The sequence below is a fragment of the Onychomys torridus genome, chromosome 7 (assembly GCF_903995425.1).
Source record: "Onychomys torridus chromosome 7, mOncTor1.1, whole genome shotgun sequence".
Lineage (NCBI taxonomy): Eukaryota > Metazoa > Chordata > Mammalia > Rodentia > Cricetidae > Onychomys > Onychomys torridus.
The window spans coordinates 62,995,605-63,010,027 of record NC_050449.1 but is presented as its reverse complement, the minus strand read 5'-3'; the positions used below and the strand labels follow the sequence as shown (position 1 = coordinate 63,010,027).

The 14,423-nt window shown below is 45.4% G+C and overlaps 1 pseudogene; it reads right to left on the bottom strand.

The window, feature by feature from the left end:
- Window positions 1–5,822: 5,822 nt before the first annotated feature.
- Window positions 5,823–11,234, bottom strand: LOC118587606 (annotated as a pseudogene).
- Window positions 11,235–14,423: the final 3,189 nt, after the last annotated feature.

The following is a 14,423-nucleotide window of genomic DNA, read 5'->3' as shown; positions in this document are numbered from 1 at the left end:
CTTATCCTGGACATCTGGCAAAGGGGGAAGGAAGGTCCTCGGGCCAGCCAATCTACCCTACTGGGCAGTTTCTGGCCACTGAGTGATCCTGTCTCAAAAGAGTGCCTTTTGGAAGTATAATAGAGGTTGTCCTCTGGTCTCTATGCACACATGTGTACACACACACACACACACACACACACACACTCACACATGTACACACAATACACACTCATACACACAGGCAAGTTCTTATTCCAGCTGAATAGAAGTTTGTTAAAAAAAAAAAATGTCAGGAAAGCTCTGTGGGCAGGTTAACCTCTGGAAACGGCAGTTTTCTCCTCAGCAGGATGAACTCTGGTCCTCTGCAGGTCTTGAGACAGTGATCACTTCACTAGCTTTTAAGTCTCTTCAGCTCTAGCCACGCTGGACTCATAAGAAGACCTCAGCCAGGTTTTGTTAAGCTTGTCATAACCTAAGCCATACACAGGCTGCCACATGGACAAACCTCAGTTTCTACTTTGTTTTGAGATATGTTCAGACATATGTGAGAGACGCCTCCGGTGTCCTCAGACATCACAGGTCCTTACCTCACAGGTCCTTACATTACAGTCCTCACCTCCCCACTGGTTTGTTGCAAAGCAGCAAGAATGATCTTGCTAAAAGGCATTTCAGGGTTTTTTGAGTTTATTTGGTTTGTTGTTTGAAGCAGGGTCCCAGGTATCCCTGGCTGGACTTCAAATCACAGCTGAGGATGATCTGGACCCCAATCTTCCTGTCTATATTGCTCCAGAACTGGGCTTACAGGCATGCATTACCACTTTTGGTTTTTATGGTGCCAGGATTGAACCCAGGGCCTAAGCACCCTGGGCAAGTGCTCTATCTACTGAGCTACACGCCAGCCCTCTATGCCACAACTCTGATAATATGACCCACGTTTCTGACATCTTTTCCCTTTACTCTGAGGACTGTGTGCTAGGACTCAGCCTGGGCACGCCTCTCTTCCCTGTGCTCAGTTAAGATCATTCTTAGGCCAACTCACAGGGATAGTTCCTGAGCTAAAGACAACTTAGTTCTTCTCTTTCTTTTCTGAAAGAAAGATATCATTTCATTTTATATGTAAGAGTATTTTGCCTACATGTATATCTGTGTACCACACGCATACTTGATGCACATGGAGGCCAAAAGAGGGTGTTAGGTCCCCGTGGAATTGGATGGCAAGCCACATGAGCACTAGGAAATCAAACCCAAGTTCTCTGGAAGAATGGCCAGCGAGTACTCTTGACCTCTGAGTGGTCTCTCCGCCCCAGCAGCTTAGTTCTGGACTCAGTACATTTCACTTCAATGGAGGGAATGGGTAGTGTGGGGAACTGAGCCCAGGGCCTTGCACATGCCATACCAGTGTCCTACCACTGAGCTAGCCCTCTTCACTACAGATCAGACGGGCACGTCAGAGGATGAACCTCTCAAATCCCATCAGCCACTGCCATTTTTTTTCCACCAGCATTTTCAACACTATTTGTTATTTTGTATTTGTATTTGCATACAGATACTTAGATGCTAAATATTTGTTATCAAGTGAAAAATATAATTTGGTAGACAGGACATGTTAGTCATGCTCTTACATCTATTAAAAAGGGGTAATTTTTCATAACTCCAAGTATTTAATGAGGGGCTGGAGAGATGGCTCAGCAGTTAGAGAGTATATTGCTCTAGCAGAGGATCTGAGTTTGACTCTAGCACCCAGGTAGGAGAGCTCACAATTGTCTGTAACTCCAGTTCCAGAGGTATCTGATGCCTTCTGCTGGACCTCACTCATAGCGCACATACCCCCCTCACAGATACATACAAATACATCTTTCCAAAAAATGTAGTTAGTACGAAAACATACAGACATGATCGTTTTACTGTCACCTTTATTGAAGGCTATCTGATGTATTTTGGATGTTTTGAACATATTTAAATTTTAAAGACTGCATCCTGTTACCTGGGGTTTAAAAATAAAGAAAGAAAGAAGCTAAACAGAATAAGATTAGTAATTTGATTCTACTCATGCTAGAACTTATTTGTGAATACATATATGTGTGTAGGTGTGTACATGTAATGTACACACATATGTACATAAATACATGGGAGAATAGATACCAAATTGATAATGACTGCCTTTTAGAAAGTACACATCAAAAGAATGGTCACCTTTTAAATATAGTTTAAAAAATAAAAACTCATTTATTTTTATGTGCATTAATGTTTGCCTGCTTGTATGTCTGTACAGCATATCCATGCAATGTCTGTAAAGGGGAGAAGAGGGTATTGGATGCCCTGGAACTGGAGTTACAGGTGGTTGTGAGCTACCATGTGGATGCTGAGAACCACATTGGGTCCTTTGGCAGAGCAGCCAGTGTTCTGAACCACAGAGACATCTCTCTAGCCCTCATCTATTAATATTTTGAGTGAAGTCTTATGTATACCAAACTAGATAGTTTGGAACTCCTGTCTCCACCTCCCAAATGCTGAGATTGCAAGGATGTGCCACCTCGTCTCGTTTTATGCAGTGCTGAGGATGGAATCCAGGATTCATGTATACTAGGTAAGTACTCTGCCAACTGAGGTACATTAATATTTAACATAGTTGCTCTCATAATATGAGAAAGAGTTGAGAAAAGAAAATAGATGAAGAGCCAGGTAAAAGTGAGCTGCCTTCTTGGACATTAAGATTATGATAGACTATGCCAGGACTCGGGGAACACTCAAATCCTATGAAAAAAAAATTATAGCCAGGTGGTGGTGGTGGTGCACACCTTTAATTCCAGCACTCAGGGGGCATAGGGAGATGGATCTCTGTGAGTCTGAGGTCAGTCTGGTCTACAAAGCAAGTTCCAGGGCAGCCAGAAACTCTCTCAAAAAAAACAAACAAAAAAACATCCTTATTATGTGTGCGAATGTATGGTCTGTGCATCAGTGTGCATGCCACATGTGTGGTGGTCAGAGGACAACTATGTGGTATCAGTTCTCTCTTTCCGTCTTTTCATGGGGTCCAGGGATTAAACTCAGGTCTCCAGGCTTGCACGGCCAGCACCTTCGCCTGCTGACCCATCTTGTCAGCATTCAAATCTTTTAAATGGCGTTTTATATATATATGAAAGCTCAATTATTGAGAAAAACAACTCTAGATAAATGGCAGGTGGGAGCACCCTAGCACTTTCTGCCAACAAAGAAAACACTGTAAAATTTAGGAAAAGTAAAATATGGCAAAAATCTCACTCGAGGTTGATTCTCTACTGGTAATTTATAATTAGGCCATCAAGGCAGGATGTACATCTAAGTTTATGAAGAACATAAATAAAGGCTGGGCAAGTGAATATAACAAGATAGGGGGTGGCATGAAGTTGATGGGTGGGGTGGCATTGATGCCTTTAGCCCCACGACCCTTTCATTGTCTGAATTGCACCTTTATCTCTCGGTACGGTGCACGTGTGTCAGGCTTCACTCTGACTAGGAGCTGCAAGGTCTTCTTCGGAAAGCCCTGGCCCTGGCCAGTGTGAGCCTCCCAAAGAGTGTCTCCACTTGGAGGAGCTGACTTGGTTGTGACAGACTCTGGTGGGTCCTGGAAACCATGGACCCGGAGTGGGAACAAAGCATCCTAGTCTCCTTTAGCTTTAAACCCAGACCCTTAGTGTGCACAGTGTGATCTGTTTAGATCTAGTGATCTGCACACACACATGTGCACTGTTACACAGAAACAAGTCTTATTTATTCGTTGAGAAGGTCAGGTATTTTTCTAAGTGGAAATGCTGCTTTGAATAATTAGACTCTGGTTTAACAAATAGATCAATAGATTCATTTCTTAAAGTCTTCCTCTTTCTGCTCCAACCACAAGGAAAGAGCATCCCTTGTGTTAGTGAAGATAACTGACCCTTCACATACCTGGGTTCTATATCCAGGTGTTCAAATACCTGCTCACTGAAAACGTTTGAAAAAATGAATCCTGCGTCTGTATTGAACACAAACACTCTTCCCTAAACAGTACACCAAAACAACTACCAAACAGGCTGTTCATCTTACAAATGCAAATACCACAGCATTTTATATTTAATTTCATTTTTATTTCTCTGGTTTCAAAACATTATGGTGTTAAAGTCCAAGTGGTATTTGTAGGGAAAAGGGGCCTGGCTAAAGAAATCCACTCTGACCCTGGATCCCAGAACTAGGGAAAGATGGCTCAGATCAGGGCAGAAAGAAACACAGTTTGGCTCAGATCAGAGCTATTTCTGCCCCTGGCCAACTGACCTATGAAACCAACCAATCACAGAGCAGGAAAGTAGAACCCAGGACCAGAGAAAGAAACACAGCTTGGGTTTGGGATCTGAGCTAGAGAAATGAACACTTTACCCCCAAACCCAGAACCAAAGAAACATGCCCTGATTCTGAAACCAGTGCCAAAGAAACACTCTTGGTCTCTAGAACCAGAGTCAGTGAAAGAAATGTGCCCTGGCCTTAGAAGTAGTGTCAAAAGGCCAAGAAAGGCCAGTGAAAGGAACACAGTTTGGCTCTGAAATCAAGGCCATCTCTGCGCCTAGCCCACAAAACTGACCAATCCCTGGGCAGGAAAAAAACTAACCAATCACTGGTTGACTCCACCCCTAAGACATCCTATATAAACCACCCTGCCTGGTCAGTTGTGGGCTGTTCTCCCCACTCTGGTAGAGGCAGCTACTCTCCTGTACCCCTCCTTCCCAAATAAATCTCTTTCTCAAAAGAGTTTTGGATGTGAAGATCTCCATTCACCGGTGTAGAGAAGATCCTTAGTGAGATGTCCCATTGTGGACAGAGCAAGGAGGAACTGAAAAGAAGATCCTTGTTGAGATGTCCCATAGTAGGCAGAGCAATGAGGAGCAGCTGAACAGGAGATCTTTTCTGAGATGTCCCATAGTGGACGGAGCAAGAAGGAGCTGAACAGAAAAACCTTGCTGAAACGTCCCTCAGCGGACAGAGGGTGGGGGTGGGGGCTGAAAAAGTAACATTTTTCTCTGGAGCCAGAGGAGATTGCTACATTTCTGCCCGGGTTTCCCTTTTGCAGAGTGAAGCAAAAGAAGCAACATCTTAGGCCAGAGAAGCAGAGCTCTGCTAGGAAACCCCCTTAAGTGGGGGCTGAGCAAAGCTCAGCTGTAGCGGCTCTCCAGGAGAGGAGCAGGCTTGCTGTATCCTGTAAGGAGACCACCCCCCACCGCACCAGGTATAGCTTGACTCACCAACAGTCAGGATACCCTTCCTGTCCTCGCAGCTCCAGGCCTGACTCACCAACAGTCAGGATACCCTTCCTGTCTTCACAGCTCCAGGCCTGACTCTCCTGAGCAGTTAGAATAACTTCCCCTCCAGGGCAGAGCTGTCCTAAGCAGCTCGAGGTATCCAGGATACCTCACCCTCCAGGGCTGCTGTCTCATTGCAGCTCCAGCCATTGCCTAACTCCACAGGTGGTCAGGATACTTCTCCCCCCAGAGTTACAAAACTTACAGTATTAAGCTGCTCTTGGATCAGCCTTCAGTGCCTTAGATGAAGCAGAACCAAACCCCAGGAGCACAAGGACACCCTCTTACAAAGTTAGTACAAGGCACTGTTGGAAGTCAGATGTGTATTATGGATTGTAGGGCACAGCACCAGCTCTAAAGAAGGCAACTAAACAAGGGGATCCAGCATCAAAGTCATCTGGTGAGAGAAAGCAGGTGGTGAAGACAGGCTCTTTCTTTTATGCTACTGACTGAGACCATGAGTCCAGCAAGGGACCAGAGTAGGCAGTAGCTACTTGGATGCTATCAGTGAAACATTCTGGCACTCCTGGCTGGTCAACTAGTATTGTCAGGGGGTGGAATGCTAGCCACTAGAATGGAAACAAATGGTTCCAGTTTCCACCCAGGCTGTTCCCCAGCCTCTAGGATTTCATCTTGTCTGTTTTTCTCCAGGTTTTCATAATCGGTGATGACCATGTTCTTGATGAGCTGAAGACTGGAAGAGCTCAGCATCGGCAACCATAACATCAAACACTGTGCTCATGCCAATAGCATCTGCCCCCATATTCTGTGGTAGACATGGTTGGGATCTACCAGCATCGTACAGTGGCTTCCCATACCTCTTACTGTTTCTCTCATTTGTTTCCAGGCACCAAGAGCCTTCAACCTCATTCTGTGCTCAAAAGTGTCAGACATGGCAGGGAAATGAACCCCAGACATTCTATCATTGGGTCCTTGGAGGGGGTTCTGGTATAGGAACTAGCAGGTAGGTTGATGTGGTCATGGATTAGTATGGTACCCCCCAACCTCAGACTTGAGGCTGAGCCTTCTAGCTGCATTAGTGACCACACAAGTGTCTAGAACCAGAAGCCAGAACACTCACTGGGGATGTTACCTTCCATAGTGGCTATACTGTGTGTATATGCAATCTGTCCTGCAGCATCACACAGGCTCAACCATGAAGAAACCTAAACCCCAGCTGACCATCATGACCTGGCCCTGAGCTTTGGGGAAAGCTAGGTATCTCAGTGTGGTCAAAGATCTAGGCTAGTGTTAACTTATCAGTTAGACTTCCTAACCCAGAACCACAGATCACTGCCAGTTGAGTCTGGTGCTCAGTATAAGAGAGAAGCCATCCTGCAGCATTCTAGAATCCTCACATGTAAATCTGTCTCCACAGTCTCATCAGTGCCTGCCCAAAGACTCTCTACTTCCTTGGTCTGCTCTGCCCTGTCTCTGGGTCTAGTTACCAATGGGAGCCTTGGCTAGACACCAATGGGAGCCTTGGCTAGACACCAAGGGAGCCTGGGGCACTGTGACCCATCAAATCTAAAGGACAAGGGTAGAAGAGAAATAGGAGGTGAAACTAAGGCTCCACAGCTGGACGAACAGAAACTTCCAGAAGGGAAGTCAGGGAGGTGGGGATAGGTTTCAGGTGGGCTAAGAGGGGCTTCACCTGCTTCTGTGTTGCTCATTCAGGGTGGCAGAGGTCAGGCCTACAGTGGATAGCTGGTACGGATACAAAGTCAGCTCTACCATTTCTTCAGACAACAGAACCAAGAGAGAACAAGGAAGAAATGGAGACTTAGGGAGGAAGGGGTGAGTGCGGGAAAGCCCCGGAAGATGGATACTGTGAGGCTACAGGACACAGAGGGACAAGGGTGGTTCCTGCCCTGTGTACATCTGGGCTTTCTTACCTTCTTACCCAATGTTAGTCTCTCAGCATCTGGACACAATGCATTTTTGGCCCAGGTTACCTCTAAGGTCCTTACAAGCTCCTAGATTAATCAAGTTATGCAAAGATGGAGTCCCAGTTTCTAAGACTGTTGAATATCACTGGATGATTCATAATCGAGCGTTATTACTCAGACAACTGAACTTCAGCACTGTCCCTCTGCAGGCCAGCATCTGCTCTTCCCAGGGCACTGGGGATGCCTGACTGCTTTCTAAGAGGGTTGGTCTCAGGACTGTGGTAGGAAAAAGGCAAAGTAATGGGCCAGCTGTTCCCTCCACCCTAGCTGCATCTCTTCTCTCTTTGTGGTCATCCCCACATTCCAGGGCTCCACTCCCTGAGCTAGAGACTGGCCAGATGATCTCACTGGTCTTTCCCGACTCTGGTTTCTATGATTCATCAGCTATAGCAACTAGGGTGGGGTCAAAAATACAACTCCAGTCTCAGGTTATGCAGCCCAAAAGGAAGGACTCAGAAAGACTGTTAGGATTAGAGACAGAGAATTTTTCTTATTGACAGTTTTTGGTTTGTTTGTTTGTGTTTTGGTTTTTGAGGCGGTTTCTCTGTGTAGTCCTGGCTGTCCTTGAACTCGCTCCATGGACCAGGATGGCCTCAAACTCAGAGATCCCCTTGCCTCTGTCCAGTGACGGGATTAGAGATGTGCACCACCACACCCAGCTCTTATCAAGTTTACAAATACTTTTCTATGAAATTTGAGGGAAAAAAAAAAGCACTTATTGAGGGGGCAGGAGGAGGGAGGACGGGAATCTGTGGCTGATATGTAAAATTAAATTAAATTATAAAATAAAAAAAGCACGTATCGTGTGACAGATGAAAACAAACTCCCCCCTCCCCAAAGCTGTCAGGATCAATCTAGTTGTAACACTCAAGGACTCCCAGGATGGGTTCATGCAATGTAACCAACATTAGATTCTACTAAGTGCCAGGCACTGGGCAGGGCTGCGCAACAGATGGGCAACAGGAAATGCCTCCTCCACAAGGTCTCATGGAAGCAAAAAAAATTATAGGTTGGTTGGCAAACGTATCAGAAAAGAAACACAAGCACTCCAAGAATATAGGAGGAAAAGACTGGCCCTGTGAGGGACAGTTAACCATTAGAGAGAAGCAAGCCCCTCCTTCTGGGCCAATGCTTCAGTTACTTAGAATTCTTTGAAGTTATTGCACAACGTAAGTAAAAGAGGAAATAGAACACACACCCATGCGTTCTGGCCAGGCAGGAAGTGGCCGGGTAGAGGTGTGACTGTTTATTTTTACACAACCCATCCTGAATAAAGGCTGGTGGCAACATTGGTCACTCGGGATATGATTAATCACTCTATTGTGGAGACTATCTTCCTCTGTTTAAGTATTTCTGTCAAAAGCAAATCCCGGTCATTGGAGCGGAGTTTTGAGGAAAAGCTAACGGTCATCCCCAGCCAAGGCTGGTGACTAAGAGGACAGAGGTTAGCAGGAGGCTAGAGAACTGCCCAGTTGGGGTTAAAGGTACATAAAGCCACAGTCCGGCCTGGAGTTGAAGGATGCGGCAGGATTGCTTTCCTTGTGATAAGGACATTTAATCATTTGTTATGAGGTTCAAAGTAGAGATCTATGGGCCCGATCAAGTGTTTATACTAATTTAGAAACCAAGCAATGCTGCTTAAAAAATTTACCAGTTTAGAGGGAAGGATAAAGTAAAAACATAGGGGCTGAAGTGGGGCCTTCAACGGTGACATATTTATGGACAATGAACTGACACAGCAAAAGACTCTTACAAATCAACACTCCAGCCAGGCAGTGGTGGCGCACGCCTTTAACCCCAGCACTCAGGAGGCAGAGCCAGGCCAATCTCTGTGAGTTCGAGGCCAGCCTGGTCTATAGAGTGAGATCCAGGACAGGCTCCAAAACTACACAGAGAAACCCTGTCTTCAAAAAACCAAAGAAAAGAAAAAAAATAATCAACACTCGGGGTGCACACCTAGTCACTGGAGGTGCAGGAGATGTAACAGTGCTAGTAGAGGCAGGGGTCAGTCAAATGCCCATGCTGGCCAGGGGCTCTAGACGCAGCCAAGGATGACCGGAACCTCTGCTTCTCCTGCTTCAGCTTCCTCAGTGCTGGGGTTACAGGCACGTGCCGCCATGCCCAGTCAAACCAGAGGCATCATACATGCTAGGTAGGTATTCTACCAGCTGAGATACATCCTTAAATCTCAGTTGTTATTTTATCTATCTATCTATCTATCTATCTATCTATCATCTATTTATTTATTTATTTGGGTTTTTTCGAGACAGGCTTTCTCTGTAGCTTTGGAGTCTATAGACCAGGCTGGCCTTGAACTCACTGAGATCCACCTGCCTCTGCCTCCCGAGTGCTGGGATTACAGGCATGCGCCGCCGCCGCCGCCGCCGCCGCCGCCACCACCACCACCACCACCTGGCTATTTTATTTATTTTTTTTAAGATTTATATATTGTTACTTTGTATGTATGTTTTCCCTACATATATGTATGTATACCACATGCATGTCTGTTGGATCCTCTGGAATTGGGATTACAGGTGCTGGGAATCGAACTTGGGTCCTCTAACTGCTGAGCCATCTCTCCAACTCAAGCTACTGTTTCTTAAATGACTTTCCCAGGAAGTCACCCGTCTTTTTCTAGAGCCCGAGTCTCTTCAAATGATGCATCTGGAGCTTAATTCTCTATAGAGAAAGTGTGGAAAGGAACCCCTACTTTATTTAGCTCTATGCTGTCAAGTAAGCACAGGCATCTGATGTGCTCATGAGAAGGCTGCAGGACTCAACACCCTTTGATTTACCCATCTCTCTCTAGTATATTTGCTACTGGACCTCAAAGCCAGGGCATGGCTGCATACCCACAAATATGGCAGGTTTGGTTGGCACTAAAGACACAGTGTGGCTGGCTAGCCAGCAAAGAGTGGTCACCTTGATTTACATCAAAAAAGCAGCCTCCCAATGCTGCCCTCAGACTTCCTTCCTTCCCAACCTGTCCCCTATCTCTTGTACAATGATGCTCCTTAGAGAAAGTCAGCCATGTTGCCTACCCTACTCCCACCTCCCATGAAAAGCTTTTAATTGACCCCATGTCTTAGAGTGCCCCACAGTATTTCTTAACACAAGTTCCTCTAGCACATTCTGTAGGCTGGCTCCTCTCTCCTCCGCTGTAGGCGAGGCCTTCACCCCATTCACCATTCCAACAGCTCACGTCTAGTTATCCCTCTGCAGTGTCTGTTGTGCTTCATTTCCCAGCGTTTCCCAAACTCCTTTCAAAGTTTGGCCCCTATGGTAGTACCCTTCACTGATTCAATCTGACATTTCACATTTACACAGTGATTTGTTGTCTAAAAGGAATTTGCCCATCCATTATTTACTAGTAAGCGGCTACTGTAGCCTATAGAATATGCTGGAAAGGCATTACCATGAGGACTTTAGGGATAAAAAGACTAAAGCGTGAAGAGAGAAGGGATGGATCATATCCACTGGTAAGGGTTGAGAGTCATCCTCTGTGCTATTTCCATCTGCTCTCCCCACCACTCCCTCATCCAACAGTCGCCGGCTCTGGGGGATGGGGAGAGCTCAGCTGGTGAAATGCATGCGGTGTAATCCCCAGAACCCATGTAAAAAAGCTGGGCATGGTGGTGAACTTGTAATCCTAGCATTAGAGGAATGCAGACAGACAGATCTCTGGATCTTGTTAGCCTAGCTGATCCAGAGAGCTCCAGACTCAGCGAGAGACCCTGTCTCAAAAATAAGATGGAGAAAGACTGAAAAAGATACCCAAGGTTGACTCTGGCTTCTATACTCTCAGTCTCTATCTCTGTCTGTCTCTCACTCTCTCAGCTGTCTACCTCAAAGCTCATCCTCTCACATTTCCTTACCCCTCAAAGTTGTAGCTGACAGCCTTAGCCTGCTGGATGTGAATTAGCTGTAGCACTGGCTGCTGGGAGGCAGAAGGCTCGCTGTCAGCAAACTCAGCACTCCCCTGGATACAGAATGACATTTTGGCCCGAGGCACTTACTAAGTTACACAGTCCTGGCTCCTTATGAGTAAAAGTTTCCAGGCACTAGGGTGTAGCATTAAAAAGAGCCAAACTGAATTAGGAACTGACCGACCACTCTATTAGCCTCCCCACACACCCTGGGATACAGAGATGGTCAAGTCTAATGTTCTGCCATTTCACAACTTCCTTCAGCACTCTTTCTGTACTCTGAAGCCAGTAACTCATTGTGCAACTGTATGAGATTGAAGATCGGAGCTGGGCAGAAGGGACTGTCAGCTGCCTGCAGAGGCACGGGGGAGTTAGAATTCTCACCACTTCTGCTGGGGCGAAGGGCAGACATACTTGCAAAATGCATTCTGTTGTTATTTTGCATTACAGCAATGTGTTTGCAGTATTGTCAGGCCCTAGACTATGTAGTTAAAAAATAAGACACTACTTCCACAATACACAAACTAGATGTAAAATACACTATATTTTAAAAAAGGATTTATTTTTATGCATATGGTTGTTTTGCCTGCATGGCTGTGTACTACATGCATGCAACATGCAGTGCCTTTGAAAGGCAGAAGAGGGGGTCCACATCCTGGAACTGGAGCTAAAGACAGTTGTGAGCTGCCATGTTAGAGCTGGAAATTAAACCTGGACCTCTGGAAGAAAGAGCAGCCAGAGCTCTTAACCATGGAACCTTCTCTCCAGTCTAAACACATTTTATTTCTTAGTTGTGCAGGAGTACCAACTCTCTCACCCAATAAAACAAACAGATCTTAAAGCCACCATTTAACTGAATCTATTTACTTTCTAGCCTCTATTATTGAGGATGCATCCAGTGCCTCCCAAACGATCAGTTTTAATTGACATTAAATTTGTCTGTAATTCTGGAGTATTATCTCATGTTTTGAATCATGTATACATTATTATGTAATGTTCAGATTGGGTGAGCATATCTGACTCCTTAAGCATTTAACATTTCTTTGAAGTTAAACTGTTTAAAACCCTCTCTTTGAACCTGTTGGAATATATAGTCTATTACCTTTGCCTGTTGTGACTGTGTGGGGCAGTAGCACACCAAGGCTCATTTCTCCTTTCCAACTAATGCTCAGTACCCGTTGATCAGCCCTTTCTCATTTTCTGCTGAAACCCTCAGAGACAAAGGTGAATATTGCCTCACCGAGAATAACAGAGTCAGTAAAACTGGTGCTGGACACAATATTGTCTTTATTTATTGGAGTCCTAGCTAATAGGTGGGATGAAAAAAAAAAAAAAACGTTACAGTTTAAAGCCTGTTTCAGCAGTTTAGGTTGGACGGAGGTCTGTGGAAAGACTGGTTTGCAAACACACTCACAGGACCTGAGAACACTGTGTGCCAGTGGTGAGGCTCTGAGAGCCGATGGAACAGGCCAGGGACTGATGAGCTTTGGCCCTTGGTGGTGGTATTACGGGGAGACGCGGAGGCCTTGTATTCAAGTGCAGACAAGCTTTGCAGCTGGGAAGAATGTGTAGAAGAAGTTTCAACATACGTTATCTCACAATTGTTGAATCTAACTGGAATCTTCACTTCTGTTCCTTCTCCTGTTTTGGAGACAGGGTCCCGCTGTGTAGCCTAAGCTGATTCTGAATCTGTGTTCCTCATACCTCAGCCCCCCATGGGCTGCTGGGACTGTGGATCCACCACACCTAGCCTTCTGTTGCTCTTAAATGAGGTAAGCTAACATAAACTGAGTCAGTATTGTGAAAATGTGTCTGAACATGGAACTTGAGTCCTGCTAAGACTTACTCAGGTCCTCTGCATGAGCAGTACAGGTTTACTGAGCCATCTCTTTAGTCCCTGGACCTTCAGTTTCTTTCTCAGTGCCTAGCTGCCTATAGAGTTGAGTCCAGACATTGAAAAGGTGGGAATAATGACAATATGGAACCAGCTTAATGTCCACCAACACAGGAATGGATGAAGATAACATAGCACATATACACAATACAGTAGGTGGGGTCAATTCCACCGAGTGTCATGGCAGCCACAGGACTGGGGAGAACAGATGGGTATATGGGGATGGGTGAAGGGACAGAGGGTATATGGGGACTCTTTCCAAATGGAACCTTGGTAAGTAGTATCTTGACCTTCTTCATCTGTCTTGTAGTCCTTTCCAAGGGCTCCCAACTAGTCTTCGCCAGTACTTTCCGCCAACTGCTAAATTCCTTAGTGTGCTTACTAATTCATCTTGCAGGCAGATGTCTTGAAACCTGAAAATACAAGTCCACACCATTCGAAAACCCAAATCCTGCCTGCTTGGTTCCTTTTCTGGTTTCAGATCCACCCCTCCACATACTGCTCAGTACCTCTCTACTCTCCATGCTTCTTTTCACCACTTAGCTCTCAGCTTGCTGTGCTGCTGCTGTTTCACAGTAAGAAATCTGTGGACGGCTGAGAGTCTAAAACATTCCCACGTTCATTTTCTTTCCCTGGACTCCCTACAATGTAAACAGTACCTTTCAAAAAAGATCTATTCTGCAACAGCCATAAATTCATACAAACACTGCAGAAATACACATAAGCATACACACTGTTGTGTACCTGACATCAACTCTCCCTGCTACCATTTCCACACCTGAATCTTCCAATTTGTAAATAAGTTACAGACATCATGCTTCCTATCAATATACATATAGGCATTTACTTCCCAAGTATGGGACACTTTCTGACATCACAATGGTAAAACGAGAGTAGCCTTTACCTACCATTACTCACTACTACATGTTCCAAGTTATGTTGTTTGCATGATACTCTCCATTAGAGTGGGAACCAAGTCCAAACCATGGTCATGAGTCACATTTAGCTAGTGTCCACAAGCAGAAACAGTTAAACAGTTGTGGTGGTTTGAAAGACAATGGCCCCCAAAAGGAGTTGTACTATTAGGAGGTGTGGCTTTGCTGGAGGAAGTGTGTCACTGTGGGGGTGGGCTTGGAGGTCTCCTTCCTTCAAGCTTTGTTCAGTGTGATACTCAGTCTACCTCCTGTTGCCTTTATATCAACATGCAGCAGCTCCTTCTCCAGCACCATGTCTGCCTGCATGCCCCCATGCTTCCCACCATGACGATAATGAACTGAACCTCTGAAACTGTAAGTCGCCACCTCAGTTACATGTTTTCCTTATAAGAGTTGCCATGGTCACAGTGTCTCTTCACAGCAATTGAAAC